Here is a 15270-nt window from a genome sequence, read left to right as displayed (position 1 = left end):
TGTAGTGTCCTGTAGTGTCAAGTGTTGACCTTGGATTGCATTTCTTTTTTGGTAAAATTTTGTTCCCTAAAGTTGCCACTTGTCTTGCCTTTTATTAAAGGACTTTATTATAAAAATAATTATATTTCCCATCACAGCTTCATCAGAGCTATTTTGCTATTAAATAAAAATGGAGCCCAATATTCTTAAGGGGCACTGGGCCAATGACTGTCCAGGACATGAAGCAGTCTGGGAACTTCCTTTATATATGATCCTGAATAGAACTCATGTGTCCTAGGTTAAATGTCTTTTCTTTCTTGGTGTACTCTTTGGAGTAAGGTTTACTTCATCCTTAATACTTTCTAGAAAGATTGTATAGCGGGTAAGTATATGTAGCCATGCATGTCTGAAATTTTTTTTATTCAATACACACTTAATGATTGATTTTTTTTCAGAAACAGGCAAAGAGCTCTAAAATATAAGATAAAAATAAGAGACAAACTTGGGTATCTATTAGGAAAGAGATAAAGTGAACTTGGAGCAGAATGTTGTAAAAAGAAAAAAAGAAAGAAAGAAAAAGAAAATTGAAGAACCATAAAGCTCCAGATTGAAAGAGCAAGTTACAATTTTTAGGTGGCATTTTGAAGAAATTTTCCATTGCCATCTAGCATCCAATGTTGTGAATGAGAAGTACAAAGTCATTCAGATTTTCATTTCTTTGTAGTTTCTTTTACTCTCTGGAAGTTTTTAAGATCTTCATTTTTACCTACAGAATTCTAAAATTGTACAATGATGTGTTTTTCTGTTAATATTTAAAAAAATCATTTTGCTGGATATTTAATTTGTTCTTTCAATGTGGGGGCTTTATGATTCTTTAGCTCTAGCAAATTTTTGTTTTGGTTTGGTTTGGTTTTTCCCTTTTCCTTATCTGAAACTCCCATTAGTCAAATGTTAGATCTCCTAGACTTTTTATGTCCCTTGCTTTAAAAAAAAAAAAAAAAATATTTCTCAGCTTTTTTTTCTATTTTTCAGAGAAATATTCTTAACTTTCTTTTCTAAACTTTCTGCTGGTTTTATTATTTAGGCACTAAAATGTTTATTTTCCAAAACCTCTTCATCTTCTTTAATTGCTTATTTTTCATAGTGGCATGATTAATAAAATTAATCTGTTTGGTCTACAAATTAGAAGATAATATTGTTATTATTCTCCAATTTTTTCAGTTCTCTCTCTCTTTTTTTCTGCAATTTTTTCCTCAATGTTTATCTTATTTTTCACATTGTGGTCTTTATTTTTAAAAAATGATGATTATCAATATTCCATTAAAAAGTTGGCTGTGACCTCTGATTTGGATTTCATTTTCAATTGGTAGCCTTGCCTGCTAGTGATCAGACAGAGAGGCAGAGAGCTCACAAAATGTCTGACCACCAGATATCTCTTCTCTGGGGTTCCTTATTTTCTCCAGAGAAAAAGCCTTCACTCTCTTGTCTAAGAATTAGATTCCTGACTACTGGCTTTCTGTTTATTCTATCTGAAGTGGGGTGTGGGAGTGTGGACATGGGGTTGTGGTGATTAAATGATGACTTTCAAATAATCCCAAGGTTTTAGCTCATTGTCTCATTACCTATTGTTTCCCAACATTAGCTTTCTGTCTGGGATTCTATAGGATATGCTACTTCTTTCATTCTGAACCCTCTTTACAAGCACTTCAAGCTAAGGTCTCTTCTGAGATGCTGCATCAGTCGTTATTCTTCCACTTGCTTCCCATTTTCCAAAGTTTTGTGAAATTTATCATCCATTGATAGCCCCTTTCCTATCTTTTGGTTATTCTTGGTGTATCTTAATTTGTCATCGTAACTACCACATGAAGTTTAAACTTTAAGACCCTATATCTGTTGCTACCACTCTTTATATATCTTAATTTATCAAGTACCTGCTTAATGGCTATGTGCTGTGAGAGGTACAAGACAATAAGAGGCAAAGACTGTGTCATAAAGAAACATAATTTTTTATTTTCTAAATTTAATTTTTTTTTGATTTTTCAATTATAGTTGACATCCAGTATTATATTAGTTTCAGGTGTACAATATAATGGTTAGACATTTATATATGTTACAAAGTGATCACCCCAATAAGTCTAGTACCCACCTGGCACTATACATAGATATTACAATATTATTTATATTCCCTATGCCATACTTTATATCCCCATGACTGTTTTTATAACTGGCAATTTGTACTTCTTAATCCCCTCCCCTATTTCACCCATCCCTCCAACCACCCTCCTATCTAGCAATCATCAAAATGTTCTCTGTATCTATGAGTTTGTAAGAAACATAATTTAATGGCAGATAAAAGATGGATACAAATGATAATGAGCAATGGGTAGTAGTATACAGCACTGAATGTGTGCCCCATTTTAATAGTGTAGTGGGAGTTCAGAGTGCTTGGAGCCAGCCCTGAATGACAGAAACATTTTGAACTTGTAGAAGAAAGAATTTACTGAAAGTACATATCACTGGTCTTTCTGGGTCTTTACTCAGGAATGTAGACTATTAAGTAGTCTAACTGGCTACTTACTATGAAAGTTACATGTTGAAGAGTGGTAGCAACAGATATAGGGTCTTAAAGTTTAAACTTCATGTGGTAGTTACGATGATAAAAAAGAAAATACAGGAGTTTACACATTGCATGGCAGTCGATCTCTCATAAATCTGTTATACAGATAAGGAAACCAAGGTGCTGATAATTTAATTTGGCCTTGAGTAACAAAAGAAGGGAACCAGGAACCCGGATGGTCTGAGATCTTTTTTACTGCACATGGTCTAAACCTAATTTCTGATGTTAATTTAGGATTTTGCTCCTTTTATGTAAGAAAATCCTGCACATACTCAGAGATATTAGTAGCTGAACATTTTAATGTGCAATTGCGAAGCGGAATGTATGCTTTACACAAAATTATTTTGAATAATGTCTCTTGCAGTCTTCATTAACTGATTCATTCATTTGCTCACTAATTCATTCCATATTTTATTCATTCTTTCCATGTGGGTGCTGAATGCTGGGAATACAAATATGAATGAGCCACTTCTCTTGAAGAGCTCATTTTGCGGCTATAAAGGGACAAATTAATGTTGCTTTGTTCTGTGTGATTCTAACGATGAATTCACTTCTTTAGATTATTAAGGTTATTTCTAGTCCGTGCTAGTGTTTCTGTTTTGTTCTTTTGTTGCTGGCCACCCGCAATTTGAAAAACAGAATTCACATTTTTCTCTTCCTGATAACCTTCAGCGATAAGACCACTATGGCCAGATATTGGATTTAGCAAACACATCCCCAAAGTATTTTTTCCAAAATATTTCAAAAATATTTTGGATTTAGTAGAACTAAAACAGAGCATATTCAGGACATTGCATCTTGATTTCTAAATTCTGACTCATTTACATATAACTCAGTATAACATTATTTAGTGAGCGTGGTTTTCAATGTCCCAGAATTTTTATGAGTTTCCAGTATTTAGTCTTTTTTAGTTCTAACCACCAAATATCCCACCACTTCCCCACCATCCAAACTAGGAAATCCTGTTATACCTACACAGCCCTAAATATTCAAGTTCTGCTTAAAAGCAAAAATTCAGAAAGTTTGAGGTCAGGGATATATGTTCATGGCCCTATTCTGTGTCTGGCCCTCCTGTTAAATGAACTGTGTTTTAGAAAAACAAGACGGAGGGAATGGAGGGAAGGACAGTTCCTACCAGGACTTCGGCATATATGTGTTCTGGAACTTTCCCAGATGCAAGTGTGATCACGAAGACAAATCAGGACATTCTTTTTCTTTGAAAAATACACTGGCATGGGTATTTTTGTTGTAAAAACTGTGCTGAATGAGAAGAAAGCAGTGATGGAAAGTTTCAGCATCTTTCTGCTTCCTCTCCTTTTCATCCCCAAGAAAAAAAAAATCCCACAGAGAATATGTAGCACATTCCAAGAACATTGATCATTATTGTGTTTTAGCAGCCCTTAAAATTTATAAAGAAATACCCAAATTAACCTGATGGAGCCTGTAGTTTCATATCTTCTTGTCTTCCAATTGCTCCGATTATTACTATGGTCATTACCGTTACTATTATTGCAGGCATCTCACTATGTTTTCAAACAAAAGCCTGGCTCCCATTTCTGAAAATGTCATAAGAACTAAGCCCCCTGTAAAATTTTAAGGAAACATTTTAAAACTAAAACTGCACGGTTTCAATCTGAACTTCATTAATGGCATCCTTGGAGCCAAACACAGTCTTGCGAGGCCTATTAGTGTGATCTGGAGACGCTGAAGGCCCACATAGTTTCTTAGAGTCCAAAAATGCCTCACTCGAGCTGGCATCATTCCCTGAACTACGCTGTTTGAGGCCTTTGCTGGGTCCAGGTAAAATTCACATCTTGTTTCTTTCTCTTGATTCTTTCAGCTAAGAAGAAATATAAGATAATGCTAGCCTGCTTAGAGAACCAGCAGCTGGAATAAGGGCCTTCTTTATTGTCAGGACTGAGAGAGTTTTTCTTCTTGTAGCATCCATTTAGCAGTATGTCCTGAGGTTTCTCTGTGGCATGCACATTTCTGTATTCTTAATTAAAAACGCACACTCCCTCATTCTATGGCCGAATATATAACAAGAGATCCATGGGAAATAGAATTCTTCATAGGGCCTGGAATGGATCTGCATCTTCCTGGAAAAGAAAATTTATGAAGGAACTTCTGATCTCTAGGCTTGAGGAGCAGACCTAGTTATGAGTAGGCGCACTTTTGAATGGCCTGGTTATCACTCTAAGAATAATGGATTTCATTTACTCATTCAACTAATACTTGCAGACTACTTCCTATGTATCAGGCACCATCTTAGGTGCTGGAAAAACAGTGGTGAACAAGAAACACAAAATAGATCCCTCAGGGAATTTAGAGTGATGGAGACAGATAAATATACACAATTTTTTAAGTAATGTTTTGGATAACTCCTCTGAAGAAAATTAAAGCAAGATAACAGGCTAGAAAATAATGGGATGTGTGAATGTGTGATAACTGTGGCACCGTTTTAGATATGGCAATCAGAGAAAGACTTCCTAAGGAGTTGGCATTTAAGAGGTATCTAGACATAATGGGACAACAAATGGTGGAATGTCTGGGAGAAACCCATTTCAGGGAGAGAGAACAGTCAAGGCCAGTGCCCTGAGGTGAGGATGAGCTTGTACACTTGAGGAGCAATAAAAATCCCAGTCTGGACAGAGGGGGTTGAAATAAGAGAACGTATTAAGGGATGAAGTTAAAATATGCGATATAGTGAAAGACTGGTCTCCATTCTTCACCTCTCAGAGTCTCATCAAGGTTAAAATGTATCTTTTGCTCTCTCACCTTGGCATCATCCACATGATATTCTTTGGCCAATGGCAAGTGGACAGAGATGACAGGATGCCAGTTCTGACCAGAGAATTCAAGAGGCCTGGCACATTTCCATTTTTACCACAGCTAGTCCACTGGTCCTAGGAGAAGGATGGAAGAGGCATGTGAACTGCTATAGTCTGAGTCTTTTTGCCCCAGGAATGGCTGGCTAAGGCAGATATACTCAGCCAACTCACAGATCTGTGAGAATAGATGATTAAAGTCCTTGAGTTTGGGGGTTGTTTTAATGCTGCAATATTGTGGCAATGGCTAATCAATACAGGGAACTGAGATTTAAGATCTCAAGGTCCTTGTTAAAAAGCTGGATATTCTTCTAAGAGTAATGAAAAGCCATTAGATGGTTTTGAGTTAGGAAATGACACAAATTGCATTAAGTTTTTGAAACATAATTAAGTTTTAAAAGATCTTCACTCTCTGAAGAATAAATTATAGGAAAAAGTGATTTCAGGCAGTTCTGAGCAATGATTCAAGAGATAGGTTGGTGGCCAAGACACTCCCTTGTTTATTTAAAACAAACAAGAAAACAAACAAACAAAAAACAATCCTGATTTCTGCCCTTAGAAACTTGGTAATTATATTACAGTCAATGAAATCAAACATGTTAAGTTGTTCTGTGTTAAAGATCTGTGCTTTGCTCTTTAACTAGAATGAGTGCTGCTATAACATAATCAATCAAATCTAGAACTTTTTTTTTTTTTCCATATGAGAAGCAGGGAATACAGAGCTATAAAGTAAGATGATTCTCTTCTTCTGACAGTTTTTAAGTATAAAAGGGAGAAGCCAGGGCATGAAGAGAAGAAATCAAGTAGTTTTATGTTCCTATATTTAAAACCCTGAGAACTATATGGATATACTGTGGCCAGAAAGAGAGAGAAAAAGAGAGGGGAAAGGAGAGAGAGGAAAAGAGATAGAGACAGAAACAGAGACAGAGACAGAGACAGACTGACCACTTGGACAGTAAGTCAGTTAAGATAATTCATGTCTTGTGATTTTTTTCTCTAAATAATTTTGAGCAGTAGAGGTCTTAGCTTCTCCTTGGGTTTTCATTTACCCACTAAAAAAAGAAATAATAACTGCCTAACCAGCTTATAAATTTATCCTGAGTATATTATATATTTGTTAAAGCATTTTGAAAAATAAAATATAGAGTACTATACCTACGGAAAGTATAATTATAAAACTTGAAAACTAGTCAAGGTCTTTGCCAGTAAAAGATAATTAGTGCTATACACACAAGAATTCCTATTAATTTGCTTCAAGTATTGTAATGACTACCATATCTAGGGAATTTCCATTTTTACCTAATATAAGTTAGAGTAAATCTGAGCAAGTGCCACCTATTGTGTCTGCTCTTATATTTAAATTTTGAGTTAATATGGTCTGACGTGGTAGCAGGAAACACACCACACTCTAAATGTGCTTTGCCATTGTGGATGTATTAGGAAAGGATATGAACGCTTCTAGATTTTACTTTCTGTATTAAAAAGATTAAGCCATAAAGTGAAACTAAATGCCATTTTTCTCTTTCTCTCTCAAAACAAAAATCTACCAAAATTACAGATATTTTCCTAAATCTGGGAGTAACTTCACCACAGCGCACATGAGTTGTCTGTTTTAATGTTTGTCCTGAAAGAGAAGATGAGAAATAATGCGAGCTCTCATGCATGCTTTTTCAATCTCTCCTGCCCACTTTTCTATAATCCCTATGTCATTTGAGGAAAAATTCCCCTCCACTTATAAAGACAACTACGAAATTTTCATGTGAACTGACATTTTTAAACTAAACTACCCACTTGTATTTTATCATTTGGTCAAAAATATTCTAGACCTTGTGTTCCAAATTAAACCAAACTAAGACCATACGTGGAAAAGTTGGGTGAGGCAGCGAGGACACTGTCCAGAGGAGTGGAACCTAGCCAGCTGGCTTTCCTATTCAGGTAATAAGAAATCTTAGACTTGCCAGCAGAGGTGACCAAAAGGCAGAAGATTTTCTTCCTTTCCTTCACCCTTTCACGTCTGTTAGGCAGAAGAGAGTTCCAGAGGGAGCCCATTCTGCAGTATGGGATTCAGCCCTTTCAGTTAGCCCTGCATTTGTGATTATTATTGGTGTGTCTCAGCAGAGATCCAGTTAGTTGCCCTGTGCAAGCTGACAGTGGACTCTGGTTGGTTCTAATTGTGAAATAGCAACAAATCTTTTCTCTTATTAGCTTTCTGACTTTCATATAATCAGATATTGTGGGAAATTATAGGTGTGCAAATAAAACTATTTCTCTGATTACTAAGAGATTCACAAGTGCAAATGTTGCCATGACTACACCTATCCAGCACCTGGGAGGGCAGCTTAGGTATATCACTCGATGCTTTTTCTTTATGATATTGATAATTTAATACTCCCATTTCAACTAAGTTGTTTATTTTTTGATTTCATGTTTGTTTTGACTTTTTTCACACTAATGTTTTTTATGTGCTTTGTGAGCTGTGGTCTTTGAACTTTAAGGAGAATGTGTGCATAATTTTGTGTGTAAAGGAATATGTATGTTGTGGTGAATTGAGAATCAGAATATTTTCAGAGGTCTCTGATACAAAAATAGTTTAAATGCTATTAAGTTTGCTAATGAATATGTCATTCTTACATTCAGCTCCAGGATATTAGCCTTAAGCCATTAGGGTACCATCTAACCCACAGTCTGATGGGATATAATACAAACTGGGGCAGGTACCCAGTTTGCTCAGGGAATTGCTCCAGATTCCATTACCCAACCACTTTTGAACTCGAAATTTATTTCCTCCTTCCTTTCACATTCTAGAATCCTTTGGTTTAGAACCTGGATATGCTTTTTTAAGCATATTACCTTATTGTTGATAGGTCATTTGAACAATCTGTCATTTTGATTTGTACCTTCTTTGCCTCAGAATCAAGACAGAAATTGGGAAGGGCTAGCAGGAGGTCAAAGGGCAAAATGAAAAACTGGAAAGTTTTCCTTTGTTCTCAATTATGCTCCTTTAATGTCACTTCCTAGTTCTGAATCCAGAACCACTGAGAAAGAGATTTGGACATGTAATATACATTTTAGTAGATCTAAGAGTAAAAATGCTTTTAAAATCGGTCTTCCTGCTGCTAACTCAAAGGCTCCATGTCAATGACCCAAGCCATATGGAGCATGTTTCTTTCAGTGTCTAACAGACCAAATGGGTTGCCATCTCCTTTCTGGCTTGGATTGACTTGATTGGCCCCAGGAAGACATCTGCATCTGGTTTGGAGTTTCCTGTTCTCCGATTCCCTGAAGAGGAGCCTTCCTTTCTAGGGCTACTTAGACCATAGCAAGATTCTGCTTGTCTCTCATTTTAAGTTTTCTCTATCTTTCTTTTGCAATGTTTCATCAGACAGAATCTGACAATAGCTCTTTTTCTGACCTCCTGAAACACGTCTATTTAGCAGGTTTCTTGATCATCTCTTTGAAAATAATCAAGTGGAAGAAAGAGCCTCAAAATGTTTAGGTGTGTGTGTGTGTGTGTGTGTGTGTGTGTGTGTGTGTGTGCGCGCGTGCGTGTATGTCCCAGTGGGAGCTGTCATTTCCTGCCTTTACATTCTAGACATAAGCTGCTGCTCATTGATTTAGCACTTCTCAACCTTGTTCAAAAAAAATTATAAATACCAAAATGCACAAAGTTGTAATAATAATAAAGGTTGTTGTGAAGCTAGGAGGAAAATGAAAATGACCTTTTCAAATATCACTGGGAAATCTAGGGTGAAAATTTGGTCATATGATTTATTCTTCAAAGGGAAGTGAGTGGGTCTTATCTCCCATGTAATGACTTCTCAATCTCTGAAGTCCAAGCTACAAGTAATCTCAATTCAGATTCTAGTCTTTATTCTGTCCTATTGACTTGTGGGTCACCTTGGACCTTAATTTTTAATTATTTGGATTTCATGTTTTCTTAGCTGGAACACTGTAACTATTATTTTTGCACTTTTTAATTATTCCTTGACACAAGAACATACTCTTAAACACAGAGACAACTTCATAAACCCATTATAAATCATAGAGAAGCACATTTTCCCATCTTCCAACCAAAATGGTTAATTAGTGTCTCATCAAGACAGCTAAAATGAGTAGTTGGTTCCCATCCTTGAGCATGTTTCATTTCTAAAGAGTGTTTTGAATGAGTTTGGCCTGCAGGACAGATGTCAACTGTGAATGGACATTTATAAGGCTGAACTGAGTAAAAAGAAAGCAGACTATCTAGGACCTCAGACTGAACTCATTAACTGTGCCAGATGCTTCCATCTAGATCTCAGATCTGCTCCTCTGCCTAGGGACCTGGTATTCTGGAACTGAGGTCAGAGATTCCCCTGGCAAAACCTGTTTATTTTAGGGTTTTGAAATAGTCACCAATTCTTGATAATCTTTTAAGGTAGTCTGTTTCTATCACAGAATTCTTTTCTTTTCTTCTTTTCTTTCCCCCCTCCTTCCTTTTATCTTTGATGCCCGTTATAACATTTTTTTTTCTGTAGCTAGCTTACTTTTTTAAGTTTATATAAGGCATAAAAACCTTTTTTAGAGCTATATTATATTTTATCCAGCAGGAAGATCTCCAAGATACAGAGAATAAAGCTGAGAAGGCAAACTGGGGAAAAGTTTTAGTATCTTTTAATTTTTCTAATAAATAAAATTTTTTTATTCCTCAAATTTATATTTCCCCTTAATAATCAAAAACAATATTGCTCAAAATCTAACATCTGTTGGAGTTCTGTGTTTAATTAACTATTTATTCTAATGACCAGGAATCTTTGTCTTCATGTGAATTTCCCCTTTCTCTTTTCAAATATCCTTCTTGTCTATTATATTCTTCTTTAGACCGTTCTTCAAATTGCTCAAAACTGGGAATTTCTTTTATTTCATTTTTTAGTAACATATATTAACTTTAAAATATTTTTTTCTCTAATTTAGTTTACCTAAAGTCTAGTCCATCCGCTGATTCCAAAGGATTTTTCTTCACTAGCCCAACCATAGGCCACTACACCTGTCCTGGTCTTTCATATCTTCTTTGCTTATGTTACTCCTTCCCTTTCTGTTCTTCTCCAAATAGAGTTTCTTACAACTCGCTTTCTTCAGGGGATTCCCATAACTCTCTTTATACACCAGGATTGTAACAATTTACATCACGTGGCATAGTTTCTTGCTTAAGTTTCTATAGTTCACATGATACAGTGCCTTTTTTTATAGCTAACAATAGAGCTGATTCTCCTCTATAATTCCAAGGCATGGAGTAGCCTTTGAAAATATATACTTATTGAAAACATTAACATTAAATTTCTTTTTTTATTTCCTCATTTTTTAATGTAATAATAACAGTGGCATATTGCAACTAGCTCATACCAGCTCGTGAGAGCCAATTATTATATTTTCAAGAATTTTATGAACTTGATATTAAAAATTAATCATAAATGTACATTAAATAAATTATATTAAAAACAAAGATAATAAACATTTAAAAACTCATCACTAATTATTTTATTACATTTTACTATGACATACTTGAGATTATTTACATCTATTTTATCTGTATGTCAGAAATACTGTATAATAGTGTGCTACTGTGTATCTCTTCCCAAGAGTGAGATTGAAATTGACTGTGGTGGGACCATTTCCACCACAGAAATTGGCAAATCAGGTCTTGGTTTATGTTTTGTTGATCGTCTAGACATAATGATGATTAAACTTAAAAGTGTGTTGTGTTTATAGCCTTGTCAATGTGCATAGTACCAAAAGTTGAGGAATTGCTTTTTCTGTATTCAAAACTATTATCTTATTCAACCAAGAAATTTCTTACATAGTTGGAGAACTAGTGAAGTTCCAACATATATATGCATCATTTTGTTTTTGTCTTATTCATTAACATAAATAAAAATATCTACCTTCATTTATATTCAAATTACACTTATTCATCAGTTGCAACAGTAGGTTTAGCTACAGAAACAAGAGTTAGACAAAAATCAAAGAAAACATTCATTCTATGGGAATTAATTGGCTATATGGAATTTAAAATGGAGTCTTATGTATTTTAATATTATTTGTAAATTTTTTGCTACATATTATTTATAGCAATACATTTATAATAAATGCATATAAGTAAAAAGATTTTTATATATGCATACTTTTTCTAGAAATTTCCCTCATATATATTTAATATATATTTAACTACTTATCTTCTCCCCCCCAACCCCAGTTATTACCTGGTGCTATTCTCTTTTTGTTTCTTTAAGTAAGATTTCTCCCCTTTTCTTATAATGTTAACTATTAGTATATAGCCATCCAACAAATCAGTCAGTTATATGGGGAGCATTGTAAGAGTTGCAGTATATTTTCATGGCATTTATATAATTTTCCTTTAGAGAACAACTAAAAACTAAATGCTGGTATTGATGGTTTATTTTTCAAGTGGATTGGGGCTACTTCTTATTCCAAATTTCTAAGATATTTGTGCATCTGGAATAACCATAGTCCTCACATACATTACTGCCCATTCAACTAGCGTTTCTGTGTAATGAGAGAGAATACAGAAAGTGGATATGGATAGATGGATACATGGTTTTAGAAATGGCAATAGACAACAGGAGAGTTTTCTATTACATATTAATTTTTAATAACTTATCAAGTAATTGACATTTTGGATTTCTGAAATAATTGGACAATCTCTCATTTAACTTGCGAACACACATTTTATTAACCACTTTATTGGCAATCAATGACAGTTCTAAGTTTCGTGGGGCCTGAAGCTGATAAAATTCATGGGGCCTCCCTTTTAAAAAATAATACACAATTATGTACAAAAATTAGATTACAAAAGTAAACATTTGTTTAAAATAAAAATTACAACAAATACAAATATTACAAACCTGACACAGTACAAATATTACAACTAGAAAAATATAATAACAACTCACACTGCCTTTCATATGAAGACAATGTGTAAAAACATTTTCTATACAAAATATCAAAAGATAATTTAATCTTCTAGGATGATTGATAAAAATTTATTTTTTATCACTAATAGAAAATTTTCTTTCAGCTTAATAACTTATTAAAAATGTCATGTACAATTTTAGAATTGTTGTCCAACTTGGAATAAACTCCTTCATGTTTCTTTCCCATGTGAACTTTAAGATTTTGAGTTCGTACATGTGTGGAATGATTAATTGGAAATACTCTTTGAATTGATGACATTCATTAGCTAATGTGTCATTGATGTCCTCACTGTAGTAACATGTAACTTTTGTTATCTTTGCCAATGGCAGTGTTTTATGTCAAATCAATAAGAACCAGTTTAACATAAGTAGCCAATAACCAAGGGAAGCGAATGAACAAAATTTTATTCCAGAAAAGGTTAGCATTCTAGTTTTGATACGATATAGTACGTAGGTAAGACAGGAGGGAGAAAAAGGAAAAAAAAATGTCTCAGAGACAGATTGAGGTTTAGGGAAATATTATTACATCCTTGCAGGAGCTTGAAGATAGACAATCTTGAAAAGGTCTGCTGATGGATCACTAAGTTATGAAAGGCAATCTAATGGAACTGTTGGGAGCATTAGAGAGCCAAAAGACAGGTGTGAGTCTTAGGTCTGCCATTTACTAGCATATGAGGCTTTGCTATGAACAACTTAACTATACATGGAAATGACTGCAGACCACATACATTCATCTCATTAAAACAAACTAAAACTGTCTTCAAATATTTAGCTGGATCTCCAAAATGCTTGTGGCTCTTCCACATGACCCAACACAAAGGGAAGTGGGGCAAAGTTGCAGTGGAGTCAGTGGTCTTAGCCACTACAGCAAAAATATTGCACGATTCTGTTTTCACACATTTCTTGGGCCCCTCATGCAGTCTTAGGACAGGCTGTGAGAGGCCCAGAAAGTCATATTTACATATAACTTCACAGTAAATGAGACTCTGCTAGCAATGGCATGGTGGAAATTTGGGGTGTTTCCTACATAATCCTGATAATGACAAATCGAGGTGGTAAATAAGGCTAGTTCTGAAGTGGCTGCATCTTTGCCTTGTTCTTCCTGTGCACATACAATAAGATCACCTATCTCTGTGTGGTAATGATCTGTCTTTGCTGCAGAAAACGAAAAGTGCTTGTTATTGGGCAACAACTGGAAGGAGCTTCTAGAAATCATTATATTCATTTGCTGCTTCTGGCAAGCTTCAATTTATGGGAAAAGCAAGAGGCATTGGAGGGGCTACACTAACATATTTTCCATAATATATGGTTGCTCCTAAAACTTCAACATAGGGGTGGAAAAAAACATGGTGTAGACGATAGAGGCTTTGTTCATTCCTCTTGCAACCACATCAAAGTTGTGACAGAAACACAGAGCGAACAGCAAGCAAAATCACCTGAGAGCTAGATGAACAGAAGCACTACAACTAGGGAGAGAAATAAGAAATCACCCTGCAATGGTAGAAGGTAGGAGGGGGCAAAGACGTGAGGCTGCAGTTGCGAGGGGCTGAGTGGGACAGAAGCAAGCTGAGCAGCAGCTGGCAGCTGCAGATATCTCTTAAAGGGGCCATGTCAGTGAGAGGACTTTCTCAGTGATGGACTTGCTTGCTCTAAGTGCTAGCACCTGGTTGGTTGCTGAGGGGGGCATCAGAGACTAACAGGGAGACACTGCATTGTCAGAGTGAGAGCTGGTTGCGAGGCTTTCTCCTGGGCAGAAGTGCTGGCAATATCCATTGTTCCTTTGTTGAGCCCTCCTCCCTCCTACTGTGTGGACTCAGTGCTGCCATAGCTGAGATGTCATCTAACTGGATAATAGAGGTCACTCCACCCAGAGGATTCCCTGAATCTCTGCCTCCTCCAACTCACTACCTCACCCAGGCACATCCAGGTGTGTCCTTAGCGAGTCAGGTGCTCCTTGCTGAGCAGTGCCTAGACTCACACTAGTGGCAGCTGGCCTGTTTCTGGTATAGCCTCTTGAGGCAACTATAAGCACAACATCTGTGAATTGCTTGCTGAATCTTAACAGGTGGCCCTGAGGGGCACGGGCTGGGCCTAAACTTGGCCTGCAGTTGAACCCCTCTCAGGACTGTGTCACTGGACACCTAATATGCAAAGCCACACTAATAAGACCGGGAGACATAGGAGCATTGTTTAGTACATAGGAACAGACACAGAAAAGCAGCCAAAATGGGAAGACAAAGAAGCAGAAACCACAAGAGAGAATAGAAGAGAGATCCAGGAATAATGGAGTCAAGCAATCTAACAGATGCAGAGTTCAAAATACTGATTATAAAGATGCTCAATAAATTTAGAGGAAGTGTAGATGAACTCAGTGAGAACTTTAACAAAGAGATAAAAAACATAAAAATGGAAATGGAAATTATAAAAGGGAACCAGTCAGAATGAAGAACATATTATCTGAGATGAAGAGTATATTAGAGGGAATCAACAGAGTGGATAAAGAAGAGGATCAAACCACAGATATAGAGGATGGGGAAGTCAAGGACACTCAATCAGCAAGAAAAAAGAAGCCAAGACTATAATAATAATTTAAGGAGCCTATAGGACCCAATTGTAAAAATGTCTATGTCATAGGGGTACCTGAAGGAAAAAAAGAAGTTGAAGAGCTAGTTGAAGAAATAATAATGGAAAACTTCCCTAACCTGGTGAAGAAAATAGACATACAACTCCAGAAAGCTCAGAGAATCCCAAAAAGGATGAACCCAAAGAGACCCGCACCAAGATACATTAAAATTAAAACGCCAAAGGTTACAGACAAAGAAAGAATCTTAAAAGCAGCAAGAGAAAAACAGTTAGTTACCTACAAGGGAGCACCCAT

Source organism: Pteropus vampyrus, unplaced genomic scaffold (assembly GCF_000151845.1).
Source record: "Pteropus vampyrus isolate Shadow unplaced genomic scaffold, Pvam_2.0 Scaffold56, whole genome shotgun sequence".
NCBI lineage: Eukaryota > Metazoa > Chordata > Mammalia > Chiroptera > Pteropodidae > Pteropus > Pteropus vampyrus.
Note: the sequence above shows the minus strand (reverse complement) of the source record.